Below are 14,932 nucleotides of genomic sequence, written 5' to 3' on the forward strand. Positions count from 1 at the left end.
TTCAACCCATATAAATTACTATTCCCACTCCACCAGGTATAAACTCAGGGAAGGTGCTGGACACTGTAACCATATAAATTACTATTCCCACTCCACCAAGTATAAACTCAGGGAAGGTGATGGATATTCAACCAATATAAATTACTATTCCCACTCCACAAAGTATAAACTCAGGGAAGGTGATAGATATTCAACCCATATAAATTACTATTCCCACTCCACAAAGTATAAAGTCAGGGAAGGTGCTGAACACTATAACCATATAAATTACTATTCCCACTCCACCAAGTATAAATTCAGGGAAGGTGATGGATATTCAACCGATAGAAATTACTTTTCTCACTCCACCAAGTATAAACTGAGGGAAGGTGATAGATATTCAACCCATATAAATTACTATTCCCACTCCACAAAGTATAAAGTCTGGGAAGGTGCTGGGCACTATAACCATATAAATTACTATTCCCAATCCACCAAGTATAAAATCAGGGAAGGTGATGGATATTCAACCCATATAAATTACTATTCCCACTCCACCAAGTATAAACTCAGGGAAGGTGCTGGACACTATAACCATATAAATTACTATTCCCACTCCACCAAGTATAAACTCAGGGACGGGGCTGAACACTATAACCATATAAATTACTATTCCCACTCCACCAAGTATAAACTCAGGGAAGGTGATGGATATTCAACCCATATAAATTACTATTCCCACTCCACCAAGTATAAACTCAGGGAAGGTGCTGGACACTATAACCATATAAATTACTATTCCCATTCCACCAAGTATAAACTAAGGGAAGGTGCTGGACACTATAACCATACAAATTACTATTCCCACTCCACCAAGTATAAACTCAGGGAAGGTGATGGATATTCAACCCATATAAATTACTATTCCCACTCCACCAAGTATAAACTCAGGGAAGGTGCTGGACACTATAACCATATAAATTACTATTCCCACTCCACCAAGTATAAACTCAGGGAAGGTGCTGGACACTATAACCATATAAATTACTATTCCCACTCCACCACGTATAAACTCAGGGAAGGTGCTGGACACTATAACCATATAAATTACTATTCCCACTCCACCAAGTATAAACTCAGGGAAGGTGATGGACACTATAACCATATAAATTACTATTCCCACTCCACCCAGTATAAACTCAGGGAAGGTGCTGGACACTATAACCATATAAATTACTATTCCCACTCCACCAAGTATAAACTCAGGGAATGTGCTGGACACTATAACCATATAAAGTACTATTCCCACTCCACCAAGTATAAACTCAGGGAAGGTGATGGATATTCAACCCATATAAATTACTATTCCCACTCCACCCAGTATAAATTCAGGAAAGGTGCTGGACACTATAACTATATAAATTACTATTCCCACTCCAACAAGTATAAAGTCAGGGAAGGTGCTGGACACTAAACCCATAAAAATTACTATTCCCACTCCACCAAGTATAAACTCAGGGAAGGCGATGGATATTCAACCCATATAAATTACTATTCCCACTCCACCAATTATAAACTCAGGGAAGATGCGGGATACTATAACCATCTAAATTACTATTCCCACTCCACCAAGTATAAAGTCAGGGAAGGTGCTGGACACTGTAATCATATAAATTACCATTCCTAGACCACCAAATATAATATATTTTGTACCACATTATTAAGATACTAAATCAAAAATCAAACCTAGGGGTAGATCAGGATTGGGGTTTTCCCGCATCCTCCGGGCCGGCGGAAGCCACCGCCAGCCCGGAGGATGCGGGAAAACCGCTGCTGAGCCACAAAAGACCCACCGTCATATGAGGATGGCGGTGGGCCTGGAAATCTGACCGCAGCTCTTCCGCCGTGGTCGCCTTCCGACCGCGGCGGAAAAGCTTTAACATGGCTGGTGGTGTCTATCAGACACCGCCAGCCATATCAGCATGGTGTAAGATGTATGCTTTTCCGCAGTGGCTTTTCTGCTGTGGAAAAGCATACGGACCTTCACTTCGGGGGCCCGTTGCGGGCCCCCTGGGTGAAGGGGGGTGGGGGATGCACATGGGGGGTACCTATGGTACCCCCCTGCATTTGCGTGAACAAAGCAGCAGGCGCCGCGCGGTGCCTGCCGTTTTGTGCATGCAAATGCACAACTTACATTTTTAACATTGCCGCGGGTGCTGCTTGAAGCAGCACCCGCCACAATGTTAAATATACAGGATGTGAAGACCAGGGTGGCCGTCACATCCTATTTTGCACAGAGGGACCGCCGCTGCGGATGGTCCCTCCTACTCTATGGTGGCGGACAGACTCATGTCCGTCCGCCATCATAATCGGCCCCTTAATTTTGTTAATTTAAAAACCAATAAAGATTTATAAATATTTAATAAAAAATTTTGATATTTTTTTTATTTAAGAAATAAATAAAAATATTTATACATTTTTATCAAACTATTCCAAAAAATAAACACTAAAAAATGATGAATTTAACTATTACCAATAAAAATAAAAATCTAATCATAACTTTCACCAGTTAAAAGAAAAATCGTTTTTCTAAATATTTTTAAATGTAAAATTTTTAAATACATTTCTATAATTAAATTCTAATAATTATTAACAAAATTCCAATCCTATTCCTCTATATTAACAAAAAACAATATTTTAACAAACAATCCATACAAATTTAAAAAATAAATGTTTTTTATTATTTTAATTTATATACATTTGCTAAATTAGTGCCATACACAAATTAATTCGATAATTATATTTGAAATTTTAAATAGAAATTAATTTATAAATTTTGTTTATACATTTTATAATATTATTTAAATGTATTAAATATTTTTTTTTAAATTTAAATATTAAATTTTTTAATACACTTCCCACACTAGACCCCTAAAAACCGACAACCCGCTCCTTTGTAATTTTTGTTGAAATTTTAAATTGAAATTAATTTGTTAATTTTCTTTTTACATTTTTAAATTTTTAATTTTTAAAAAATGTTTTTATTTTATTTAATTTTAATATTTAAAATATTCTTAACAATATTGTACATCAATTTTAACATTTATTGAAATTTCTTATATACATTTTAAAACACTTCCCACCCTATTCCCCTAAAAACCCACAACACGCTCCTAAAAAGTATTATACATTTTTATCAACTTTTATTTTTAAATTTCAACAATAATTGCTATAATTTACATTTTTTTTAAATTTAAACAAACTTTTATTTATATATTTTAAAACACTTCCCACCCTATTCCCCTAAAAACCCACAACCCGCTCCTAAACATTATTATACATTTTTACTATATTTTTTTTTCTCAAATGAAAAATTTCTATATTTTATAATAATAAATTAACTAACATATTATTTATTTTAAAATAAAAAATAAAATATTGCTACATTATAAAAAATCTACATTTAAAATATCGATATTTTAACTGTTGATATTCTGACATTCGATATTCTGACAGTCTATATTTTAATTTTTGATATTTTTTACTAATACTAAGAAACAATATTTTTTACAATCGATATTAATTACTCGATATTTTTAACTTTGATATTTTTAACTAAACATAGAAATCGATAAAAATAACTTCGATATTACTTACCTCGATATTACTACCATTTCGATATTCTGGAGTCGATATTCTGTCCAGTCGAAATAAAAAACTCGCTATTTTGACTGCATACCCTCTCCCCATACCCACCAATGACCACATTTACAGAAATACGGCATCCAGAGGACGAGGCCAGCTAAATGGAGTGTAATAAGCAAGAAAAGAGAGACACAGGACTACACTGCTACAGTCTCATCACTTGGCTTATTAATAAGATCTGCAGAATGTAGTGAAACCATACATGACAAACAGATATATTAAGTGTCTTCAAATTTGAATACCTAAGCGTAACTGCAATTGTTATGGGTATACTTTTCTAGGTAAACAACTCTCTGTACTCTAATATGTCTTGGGTGATTCCTGATGACTAAACTTATAAAAAATAAGTAGCTCAAGGATTCACATTCTTTAGTACTTCACCCTGAGTTTAAGATAACTCTCTCAAGGTTCAACACTACATACTTTTTGGTAAAGGATGATATTTAGTTTCTACTTGGCTTCTATAGAACAGTAGTATAACCAAAGATATTATTAAAACATTGTATCACTATCTTGGCAATAGCATGATATACAAGAATATAGATTCAAAATATAGATTACCAAAATATTGCCAATCCTACACTAAAGTAACAAACCTATTGAATTCAAAATATTGTTATATAAAAACACCAAAAGTAAAAATATAGATTACAATATATATTTGAAAATTTAACACAAACATTAACAAAAAAAAAAAAAAAATGTAACATCAAGGTTTTGATACTATAACTTAAAATTATATATAGAAACTGCGCTACTTTTTAGAAATGTATTATATATATGTTTATTAATTTTATGCTGTAATTATTTATTAACACACACATATATAAATATTTTAACAATATATACATTTTTTAATTATAAAATAATATTGATGTAAAATAGGTTTTTAAAGAATTAACATTATAAATTAATGTCTCCAAAACCACAAAATAAATACAATTTAAAATGTAATAAATTAAGACTAATATATGGGTGTGGGGTATCATATTTACTGCTACTTGTCCAAGCTAAACAACATTGAAAAAGTGTTGGACTCTGGAGGGGTCACTTTTATTTTTCTCACTTCAAACTAAGAAACATTGGGGAAAGTGTTCAATTCTTGGGTGCAGATTTACTCTTCCCACTCCATATTTAAACAGCACTGGGAAAGGGCGGAATTCTGTGGGGGTCAGATTTATTATTTCCAGTCCACTCTAAGGAACACTGAGAAGAGCAGGAGATTCTCGAACAGGTATGATCAGGTTTACTAGAGAAACATCCTTTACAACGCGGATGTTACAACGCATTGCCAATACAACGCAGTGGTAACAACACAACTACCATTACATCGCAATGCCATTACAATACATGGCATTACAATGCATATGCTATTACTTTGCATGCCTTTACAAGGAATCTCGTTATTAAGGTATAAGGTAAGTATAGGGTTTAGGGTGTGTTTGGGTTTTGTGGTGTAGGTGTATAGATTTTGGGGTGCCAAGGTTAATTTTAGGATTTAGGGTGCTCTGTACAGGAATTGCTTTCCACCTAAACTTGAGAACTACCCAGAGATCTCTGCTTCTTTATTTGCATAATTTTTTTGCATAATTTATGCATCACTCTATGCCTGAAAGGATATTTTCTTAACTTATACTGGGTGATCCCTTGTGTCTGGACAAAGTTATATCTCTCTAAATAGCTCTAATTAGAGCAAAACACTGTGTATGGGGTTGCTTTTACTCATTTCAGGTTGGCTTGGTTGGTATTTTACCAATTCAAAGCTATAATACTGTGCCTGGAGTGGTAAATGGCTTTTGTCATTTTACAGCTCTGCAAGAATAGCACTGTGCTAGTTCTATGCTTAAAGAATTTGCTGTTGAAATGGCAAAAGACTTTGTCTCTTTCTATCTCGGATTGAATAGCACTGTGCTAATCCTATGCTTAAAGACTTTGATAGAAAAGCAGACATTTGAGGTAAGCAGATCAAGTGTCGCTGGTGTTTAAAGTGCTCTGTACAGGAATTGCTTTCCACCTAAACTTGAGTACTACCCAGAGTTCTCTGCTTCTTTTTTTTTACATTATTTATGCGTCACTCTATGCCTGAAAGGGCGTATTTATCAATGTGCGTTGTACGTTGGGTACTTGGAGCTTGGATAAATATGTAGCACACCCTGCCGCGAAGGAGCACCACCCCAGGATGCGGGGGCCACGCGGTCTGTTAACGAGCAGGCCGATTTCTGGGGCAGCAACTGATATATCATGTCACCCAGCACACTGAGGCCCATCTGGGGACATTTATTGTCACAGCAACAACATTGCACGCTCCATTGGGAGATAAAGGACACTACAAGGGCCATAATACTCTGCTAGTCACGGAAGAGCATCTCATACAGGGGAAGCATTGGAGCATTTAATTGATGTGGGCGGAGTCCTATCCGACTTCAATTGCCGCAGCCTCTGAAGAGAATTGGGGATACTTCGAAACACGTCAGGCATCCAGGGCACATTGAACTGCTTAAAGTTATTGTTGTACTGGTGGACTGTATACCATAATGGCTGTGCTCCTACAACACTGGCGAAAGTGTTGGACACTGGGGGGTAAAGGGGGCATGGGGCAGATTTACTATTCCCACTCTCAACTAAAAATATTTTGGAAATTGTTTGGATTTGGACATGTAGATTAACTATTCCAACTGCAAAGTAAACAATATTGGGGCGAATGTTGGACTCTGGGGTTGTTAAATTTACTATTCTCATTTAGAATTAAGCAACTGTCGAGACATTGTTTACCTCTTAGGGGTGCGATATACAGTTTCCACTCCAACTAACCACCATTGTGGAAAGTGTTGGCCACTGAGGTGGTCAGGTTTACGGTTTCTGCTTGAAATGAAATGAAGCAAAATGGGTCAGATTTACTCTTCCCACTTCAAACTAAGCAACATTGTGGAAAGTCATGGACTCTGGTGTGCGTAGATTTATTATTCTAAATCCATGGTAGGCAACATTGTGAAACGTGTGAGACTAGAAGGTATTACATTTACTATTCCCACTTCAAATAAGCAACATTGAGGAAAGTGTTGGACTCTAGAGGGAATCAGATATACTACTCCTATTCAAAACTAAGCAACACTGGGGTAAGTGCTATACTCAGAACAGGCAAAACGTACAGTTGTCCCTTGCAAATAGACATACATATCATAAAAACAGCACATAATTAATTTATTATGTATTAAACTAAAAAATATAAAAATATGTATTTTACAAAATTAATTTAAAACCTTAAATTCTATACAAATTAAATATATATACATATATATATATATATAATTTCTATTCAATGTAAGGTTTTTAATTCATTTGTGTAGAATTTAGGGTTTTAAATACATTTTGTAAAATACATATTTTAAGCTTGGTCATATTTTATTCAGGATTTTGGGATTTATTAGGATTTTAGGGGGAAAGTATATATGTGTAAAATTAAAGTACTTCCGAATCAAATTTTATTCCATTTAAATTTTTAAGAAGGTTTAAAAAAAATTATTTTCAAAAGTAGCAACCATTATTTTAAGAAATCCAATAAATTAAGCATTATTAACATACTGAACAACTAGAAACAGTATTAACCACCAGTATATTTAAGTAAAACTAATATTGTTAAATATAAAAGCAAAATACTTACCAACAATATTTCAAATTTCAATATATTGCTACCAACAAGATTATGACATTGATGTTAAGTACCATCAACGGTCTGACATCAATAATAAAGATTAACACCATTCACGTGTGTGTATGTAAACCACATCAGGGGGTTCTCCTCGTTACTTCACAACCTAGCCAAGTAAACAACTCCAATCAGAGTAATCCTTATAAGAGCACCAACTCTGGAATCCATATATTAAGGCCTTGGCTGCAACAACATTGTAGCATGATAGCCTAGCTTAGGAGGGCGTGAACCGTGAGGAAAGATATACCCAATACTCCAAGATGACTGTTTTGCTGAAAGGCATCAAGTGGGAGTGGAATCAGAGTAAGCCCCCCTCCGTGCATGAGATGTGCAGAGGGTTAAGCAGAACATACAGCCCTGCGTCCTGACAGTGCGCCCTCACCCATATTCCACCATCTTGGCAGCGGGTGTCCTGGTTTATCAAGATGTCTTTCATGATAGTCCCATACCAAGCAGGAGGTATAAAGATTGAAAACAGGCTTCCATGATCATTCAATTAATCAATCAATCAATCATGGCATTTATAAAGCGCACTACATTCCCATGAGTGTCTCAAGGCGATAGGGGGGGAGGCTGCGTCTGTTCGAAGAGCCAGGTCTTGAGAAGTCTTCTGAAGGTCAGAAGGTCTTTGGTCTGCCGTAGGCGGATGGGGAGGGTGTTCCATGTCTTGGCGGTGATGTGGGAGAACGATCTGCCGACGGTGGTCGCTCTTCGGATGTGGGGGACTGAGGCGAGGGCAAGGTCAGTGGAGCGAAACTGGTGGGTCGGGGTGTAGAAGCTGAGTCGTCTGTTGAGGTCCGCTGGTCAGGTGTTGTGAAGTGCCTTGTGTGCGTGGGCGAGGAGCTTGAAGGTTATCCTCTTATTGATGGGGAGCCAGTGCAGGTCTCTCAGGTGGGGTGTGATGTGGTTGCAGTGAGGGAGGTCGAGGATTAAGCGTGCAGAGGCGTTCTGGATGCGTTGAAGCCGATTAAGGAGTTTGGCCGAGGCTCCTGCGTAGAGGGCGTTTCCGTAGTCCAACCTGCTGCTGACGAGGGCCTGGGTGACCGTTCTTCTCGTTTTGGTGGGGATCCACTTATAGATCTTGCGGAGCATGTGGAGGGTGTTAAAGCAGGAGGAAGAGACAGCGTTGATCTGCTTAGTCATGGAGGGGGAGTAGTAGAGGATGACCCTTAGGTTGCGTGCGTGGTCGGTGGGTGTTGGAGCTGTTTCCAGTGAGGTCGACCACCAGGAGTTGTCCCAGGCCGAAGGGGTGGATCTGAGGATGAGGACCTCCATCTGGTCCGAGTTCAGCTTCAGTGGGCTGATTTTCATCCATTAGACAACAGCCTTCATTCCTTCATGGAGGTTGGTTTTGGTGGTGCAGTGGTCCTTACTAAGGGAGAGGATCAGCTGGGTGTCATCGGCGTAGGAGATGATGTTGAGGTCGTGCAGTCGGGCAACATGGGCAAGCGGTGCCATGTAGATGTTAAACAGCGTTGGGCTGAGGGATGAGCCCTGGGGTACGCCGCAGATGATCTCGGTGGCTTTGGAGTGGAAGGGGGGAGGCGGAGGCTCTGTGTTCTTCCGGAGAGGAAGGAGGTGGTCCCGACCAGGGTCTTATCTTGGATCCGAGCGTCATGGAGGCGTGTTCGTAGTGTGCAGCGGCAGACCATGTCGAAGGCAGTTGACAGGTCCAGGAGGATTAGGGGCGCGGTTTCTCCGTTGTCTAGCAGGGTCCTGATGTCGTCGGTGGCGGCGATAAGAGCAGTTTCGGTGCTGTGGTTGCTGTGGAACCCGGACTGGGATGGTTCCAGGATGCTGGTTTAGTTAAATGTTCCTCCACAGAAGGAACTGAGGTATGCAAAGATTAATCCAAAGGAAATATTCAGAGATGGTGCCCATACGTACAAAAGTAGGGTGACTTTCCAGTAGGTTAATAGCCTTTGTGTGCATCCTCTATAGAAAATTATTATCCTGGGTGGCAAAAGAAGTATCTCTGAGCCATGCATGAGTACCCCCTACCCTGCCTTGCTGAGCAGAAGTCTAGAACATTAAAGATTTGTACGCTAGCTGAATCAAAAAACAGGAACAGTCCTTGGATGGTCCTTGTGTGTGCCATTTGTGACTGAAAGTCAACAATCTAATTTCCTTTTAGGGTTTTATGCCTGTATAGTATTATAGTCATGATTCAAACATGATACACTTTCTCATGTGAGCAGGTTACTTCTCAAAAAACTGCAATGCTGCAGCAACTGGTCCACATAATTTCAGAGCTATAGTTAGAAAACGATTAAGGCCGAAATATACATAAAGAGTATCTAACTTAGACAATGCGACAAAAACCTCGTGCCAAATATCTTTTATTGCCGGGCCTTGAGCCAATAATTGGGCAAAATAAGATTGTGTGGCAGTCCCTGCTACTAATTATATGATACCGAGTTTCCATCTCAGCTCCACAAAGCAGACACGCCCTTGTCATCTTGCTTCTGCCTGACCATCCTTCACATTCGGGAGCCAAGGGAAAAACCCAAGCTTGAACAGCCTAAATGTCCACTTAACATGAAGTGTCAGGCTCAAGGAGAAATATGGTTGCAAAGCACAGAGTTAATGCAGTATGCACTTATGAGGCACTTGATTTACCTTCCTAGAATCCTGCTTTTCTTACCACACAGCTTGCATCTTTTCTATTGATTGTTACATGTACTTTTCCCAATAGGGCAGCAATGGGTTTGTAATTGTTGACCAGAGAGTATGCAATACTCCTTTTGGAGTAGTATTGCATTGCTCTGTGCTCGCAATTTTGAAAAGCACAGAATTTGGTATAATTTAAAGAGAAGAAAAAAGATATATTGCGTGTCCAGCTTTGCCAAGTTTTACTACCTCATTTCTGAATTTCTGGTGTGGCTGACCATCTTTTCAATCTATTGAAGTATACTAAAAAAAAAAGCTTGATAGAATGCTTAAATTAATTTGACATTGGTAATTACTCTGGGCTGTATATCAGTCAATCGTTTTTTTGCCCCAATGCCACCTCACTTTGGACCCAGCCATATGCAAATCATTTGATCCTGCTCCAACAGGTTCAGTCCAGACACAACTGCTGGGCCAGGTCTTCCGTGAACCAGAACACAAGCAACCCAAGATCGATTTCACCCTAAATGGGGCTTGTCAGTTGGGTGGAGCTTGGTTCCTGTGGCACAATGAGCATGGGACTCACGTTTGGCCGTACCTATTGCACTTACAGCTTACGAAAAAGAGATAGATGGAATGAATGGCTGGTTAGTTGGGTGCATCATGGTGTCAGTGGCATAAGGCCTGATTACAAGTTTGGCGGTCCGACCACACGAACATTGCATCTGCGGCCACCAGTAGACCACAGTGTGGCTGCAGAGATCTTGTGGTGGTGATTAGTAATCCAAATGTATTGATGCCTGTGTGAACATTTCAACTTCATATGTGTTGAATGCGCACATATGCATTTGGAAGAAACTCATCTACCCATTGCTGGAGTCTGGCCCATATGTGGGCAGGCCAAGCAATGGGTATATGGCACAAAAAGGACTCTCCTGTATATCACTGCAAACAAGGTTGTAATTCTCGGGGTGAAGATGCTGCTGTGAAGGGTGACCTGAAGAAAGGGATCCATGTCGAACTCTGATGGGAAGTACAGGGAAGGGGTGGGTATGCACCCCAAATCCTTTGTTTCTGCCAACTTGAAGTTGACAGTCCCACAGTAAGCAGTCAGCTCATGAGAAAACCGACTCATAATATGGGCGGTGGTTAAACTCCTCTGTACCACCCTATGGCCCTGCTTTTCCCTAACCGTGACCCCGGCGGTCTGTGGTGTTCTGGCCATGTCGGCAGTTTAATCATGGTCTTTGCAATAGCAATCTGCCCAACTTGTAATATGGCAGTCAGACCGCCGAGCTCTCAGCAGTAGGACCGAAACAGAATGTGTGGTGGTTCACAGACCGCAAAACTCATAAAAAGGCCAGTAGTGTTACAGTGTTATTGCATCTTTTCAATGCAGACTGAGACTCTTGTACCCTGAGATATAAGGGAACACTTACTCTTCTTTGAGATTGCTTACTGATGTCTCTGAAATTCAGGGAAATCTTTATTTGATTTATAATATACCAGCAAGTTACTAAAGCCACTTTGCATCTCAAGTAAAGAAGGAGAGAACAGCAAAGGACTATTCACTGCATAGAACAAGATTTATCAGTGAAGGATGACACAGAAAGTTCTTGGGAATTAATAATCATTCAATCAATCAATCAGGACACTTGTAAAGCGCACTACATACCCGTGAGGGTCTCAATACGCTGGTGGGGGTGCTGCTACTGATCGAAGAGTCAGGTCTTGAGGAGTCTTCGGAAGGCCAGTAGGTCTTGAGTTTGCCGTAGGTTGGTGGGGAGGGTGTTCCAGGTCTTTGCAGCGAGGTGGGAGAAGGATTTGAGGCCGGCGGTTGTTCTTTGGATGTGGGGGACTGTGGCGAGGGCGAGGCCGGCGAAGCGGAGCTGGCAGGTGGGGGTGTAGAAGCTGAGTCGTCTGTTTAGGTATGCTGGGCCGGTGTTGTGGAGAGCTTTGTGTGCGTGGATGAGGAGCTTGAAGGTTATCCTCTTGTTGACGGGGAGCCAGTGCAGGTCTTTCAGGTGAGGTGTGATGTGGCTGCAGCGGGGGATGTCAAGGATCAGACGTGCCGAGGGTTCTGGATGCTTTGCAGTCGTCTCAGGAGCCTGGCCGACGTTCCTGCGTAGAGGGCTTTTCCTGGGTGACTGTTCTTCTAGTTTTGGTGGGGATCCACTTGAAGATCCTGCAGAGCATTCGGAGAGTGTTGAAGCAGGATGAGGAGACGGCGTTGACCTGCTTAGTCATGGAGAGGGTTGAGTCGAGGATGACCCCTAGGTTGCGTGCATGGTCGGTGGGAGTCAGGGCTGTTCCTAGTGTTGTCGGCCACCAGGAGTTGCCCCAAGGTGAGGGGGTAGAGCCTAGGATGAGGACCTCCGTCTTGTCCGAGTTCAGCTTCAGTCGGCTGTTCCTCATCCATTCGGCGACGACCTTCATTCCTTCATGGACGTTGGTTTTGACGGTGTGAGGGCCTTTGGTGAGGGAGAGGATAAACTGGGTGTTGTCGGTGTAGGAGATGATGTTGAGGTTGTGCTGTCGGGCGACGTGGGCGAGGGGTGCCATGTAGATGTTGAACAGCGTTGGGCTGAGGGATGAGCCCTGGGGAGTGACCCAGATGATCTCTGTGGCATCGGAGTGGCAGGGGAGGAGGCGGGCGCTCTGTGTTCTGTCAGAGAGGAAGGAGGTGGTACAGTCCAGAGCCTTCTCTTGGATCCCGGCGTCGTGTAGGCGTGTTCGTAGTGTGTGGTGGCAGACCGCGTCGAAGGCGGCTGACAGGTCCAGGAGGATGAGGGCCGCTGTTTCTCTGTTGTCTAGCAGGGTCCTGATGTCATTGGTGGCGGCGATGAGGGCGGTTTTGGTGCTATGGTTGCTGCGGAACCCGGACTGTGACGGGTCCAGGATGCTGTTCTCCTCGAGGTAGCGGGTTAGATGTTTGTTGATGGTTTTCTCGATGGCCTTCGCCGGGAACGGGAGCAGGGAGATGGGACAGAAGTTTTTCAGGTCCTTGGGGTCCGCCCTGGGCATTGATCTCGGTGTGTTTCCAGCTTTCCGGGAAAGTTGCTGTCTAGAAAGAGATGTTGATTACTTTCCGGAGATGGGGTGCGATGGCTGTGCTGGCTTTGTTGAAGATGTGGTGTGGGCATGGGTCTAACGGTGATCCGGAGTGGATGGTGTTCATGATCTTGCTGGTGTCCTCGTCATTGATGCAGGTCCAGGAGAGCAGGAGGTTGGTGCGGGTGGTGCTCGTGGTGGCGGTTGTCTCAGTGGTAGTCGGGGCAGTCGTAACGTTGAAGCTGTCGTGGATGCCGGTGATCTTGCGGTGGATGAAGGTGGTCAGCGAGTCGCAGAGGTCTTGCGAAGGTGGGATGTCGTTGGTGTTGGAGCTGGGGTTGGAGAGTTCCTTCATGATGTTGAAGAGCTCTTTGCTGTTATGTGCGTTGCTGTCTAGGCGGTCTTTGAAGGAGGCCCTCTTGGTGGCTCTGATGAGGTGATGGTGCCTGCGGGAGGCGTTCTTGTGGGCTGCGTAGCTGTCTGGTGTTCGTTCACGGAGCCAGTTCTTCTCCAGTTTTCGGCATGTTCATTTGGAGGCCTGGAGGTCTTCGGTGAACCAGGTGGCTTTCTTGCTGTTGGAGGGTTTATTGGAGGGTTTATTTAACGGGGCGAGGGTGTTGGCGCAGTCGTCGATCCACTTTCTTAGGTTGCTGGCGGCGGTGTCGGCATCATTGGGGTCGCGGTGGCCTCTGGGCGAGGGTGGTAGTTAGCTGGTCTTCAGTGACTTTGCCCCAGCTGCAACAAGGCATCTGTTGGTTGCGGTGGTGCGTGGTGGGCTTCCTGAAGGTACAATGGATGCAGTGATGGTTGGTCCGCTGGGGTTTGGTGATGTGGTTGAAGGAGACATGAGGGCTTGTGGAGAAGATGGGGTCAAGCAGGGGGCCGGCGGAGTGGGTGGGTGTTGTCACGAGTTTTCTGAGTCTGAGGTTAGCGAGGTTGTCGATCAGGGTGGGGGAGCTGGTGTCATGGTTGTTCTCGAGGAAGAAGTTCAGGTCCCCGAGGAGGATGTAGTCCATGGAGGTGAGGGCCTGTGTGCTGATGAAGTCGGTGATGAAGTCCCTGAACTGTGGACGGGGCCCGAGGGGTCTGTAGATGAGGGTTCCTCTGAGGGTGGTGTTGGGGTCGGTCTGGATTTGGAAGTGCAGGTGTTCGGCGGTGCTGAGGGTGTCGTGGGTGTTGGTCGAGACTCTGAGAGTGTTCCTGTGGACTATGGCGATTCCTCCTCCTACTCCGTTTGTGCGGTCCCTGCGGGTGATCTTGTAGCCTTCCGGGATGGCTATGGTGATGTCGGATGTTGAGGAGGGGTTTAGCCAGGTCTCCGTCAGGAAGGCGATGTCTTTGGAGGTTGAGTCTAGGAGGTCCCAGAGTTCAACAGCGTGTTTGCGGGCGGAGCGGGTGTTGAGGATGATGCATCTGAGGTAGTTGGGCTCTTTCCTGGGCGGAGGTTTGGCGGGCAGATGCTGGTGAAGCTGCAGTTCCGGCAGGTGAAGGGTCCTTGAGTGCGCTTCGGGGTGGCCTGGTAGCAGGTGTGTTCTCATCCAGAGTTGAGTGCGTGGAGGGTGCTGGCATCGTAGCGGAGTCGGGCGTCGTAGTGTTCGCGGGGGCCAGGGGTTCTGGCGCTGGGCCCAGTCCAGGCGCGGCCTGGCACAGACGGGCTTGCCTTTGGCGCACCTTTGGTGTGCCAGCGGCACGCCCGCTGTGCGTGACCACACAGAGGCCGTTATATATGGCGAAAGAGGAATCTGGACTTAGTGGTCAGACCTACTGTCCTCACCTTGTAAATCAAGCCCAGAGTCATTCGCCCAGATAGATGCCTTTGTCTCTCATCTTTTGTGAATGAATGTAGATGATCAGGAACTTTCTAAGCATTGTTTGACA

This window comes from Lissotriton vulgaris, chromosome 10, assembly GCF_964263255.1.
Source record: "Lissotriton vulgaris chromosome 10, aLisVul1.2, whole genome shotgun sequence".
Classification (NCBI taxonomy): domain Eukaryota; kingdom Metazoa; phylum Chordata; class Amphibia; order Caudata; family Salamandridae; genus Lissotriton; species Lissotriton vulgaris.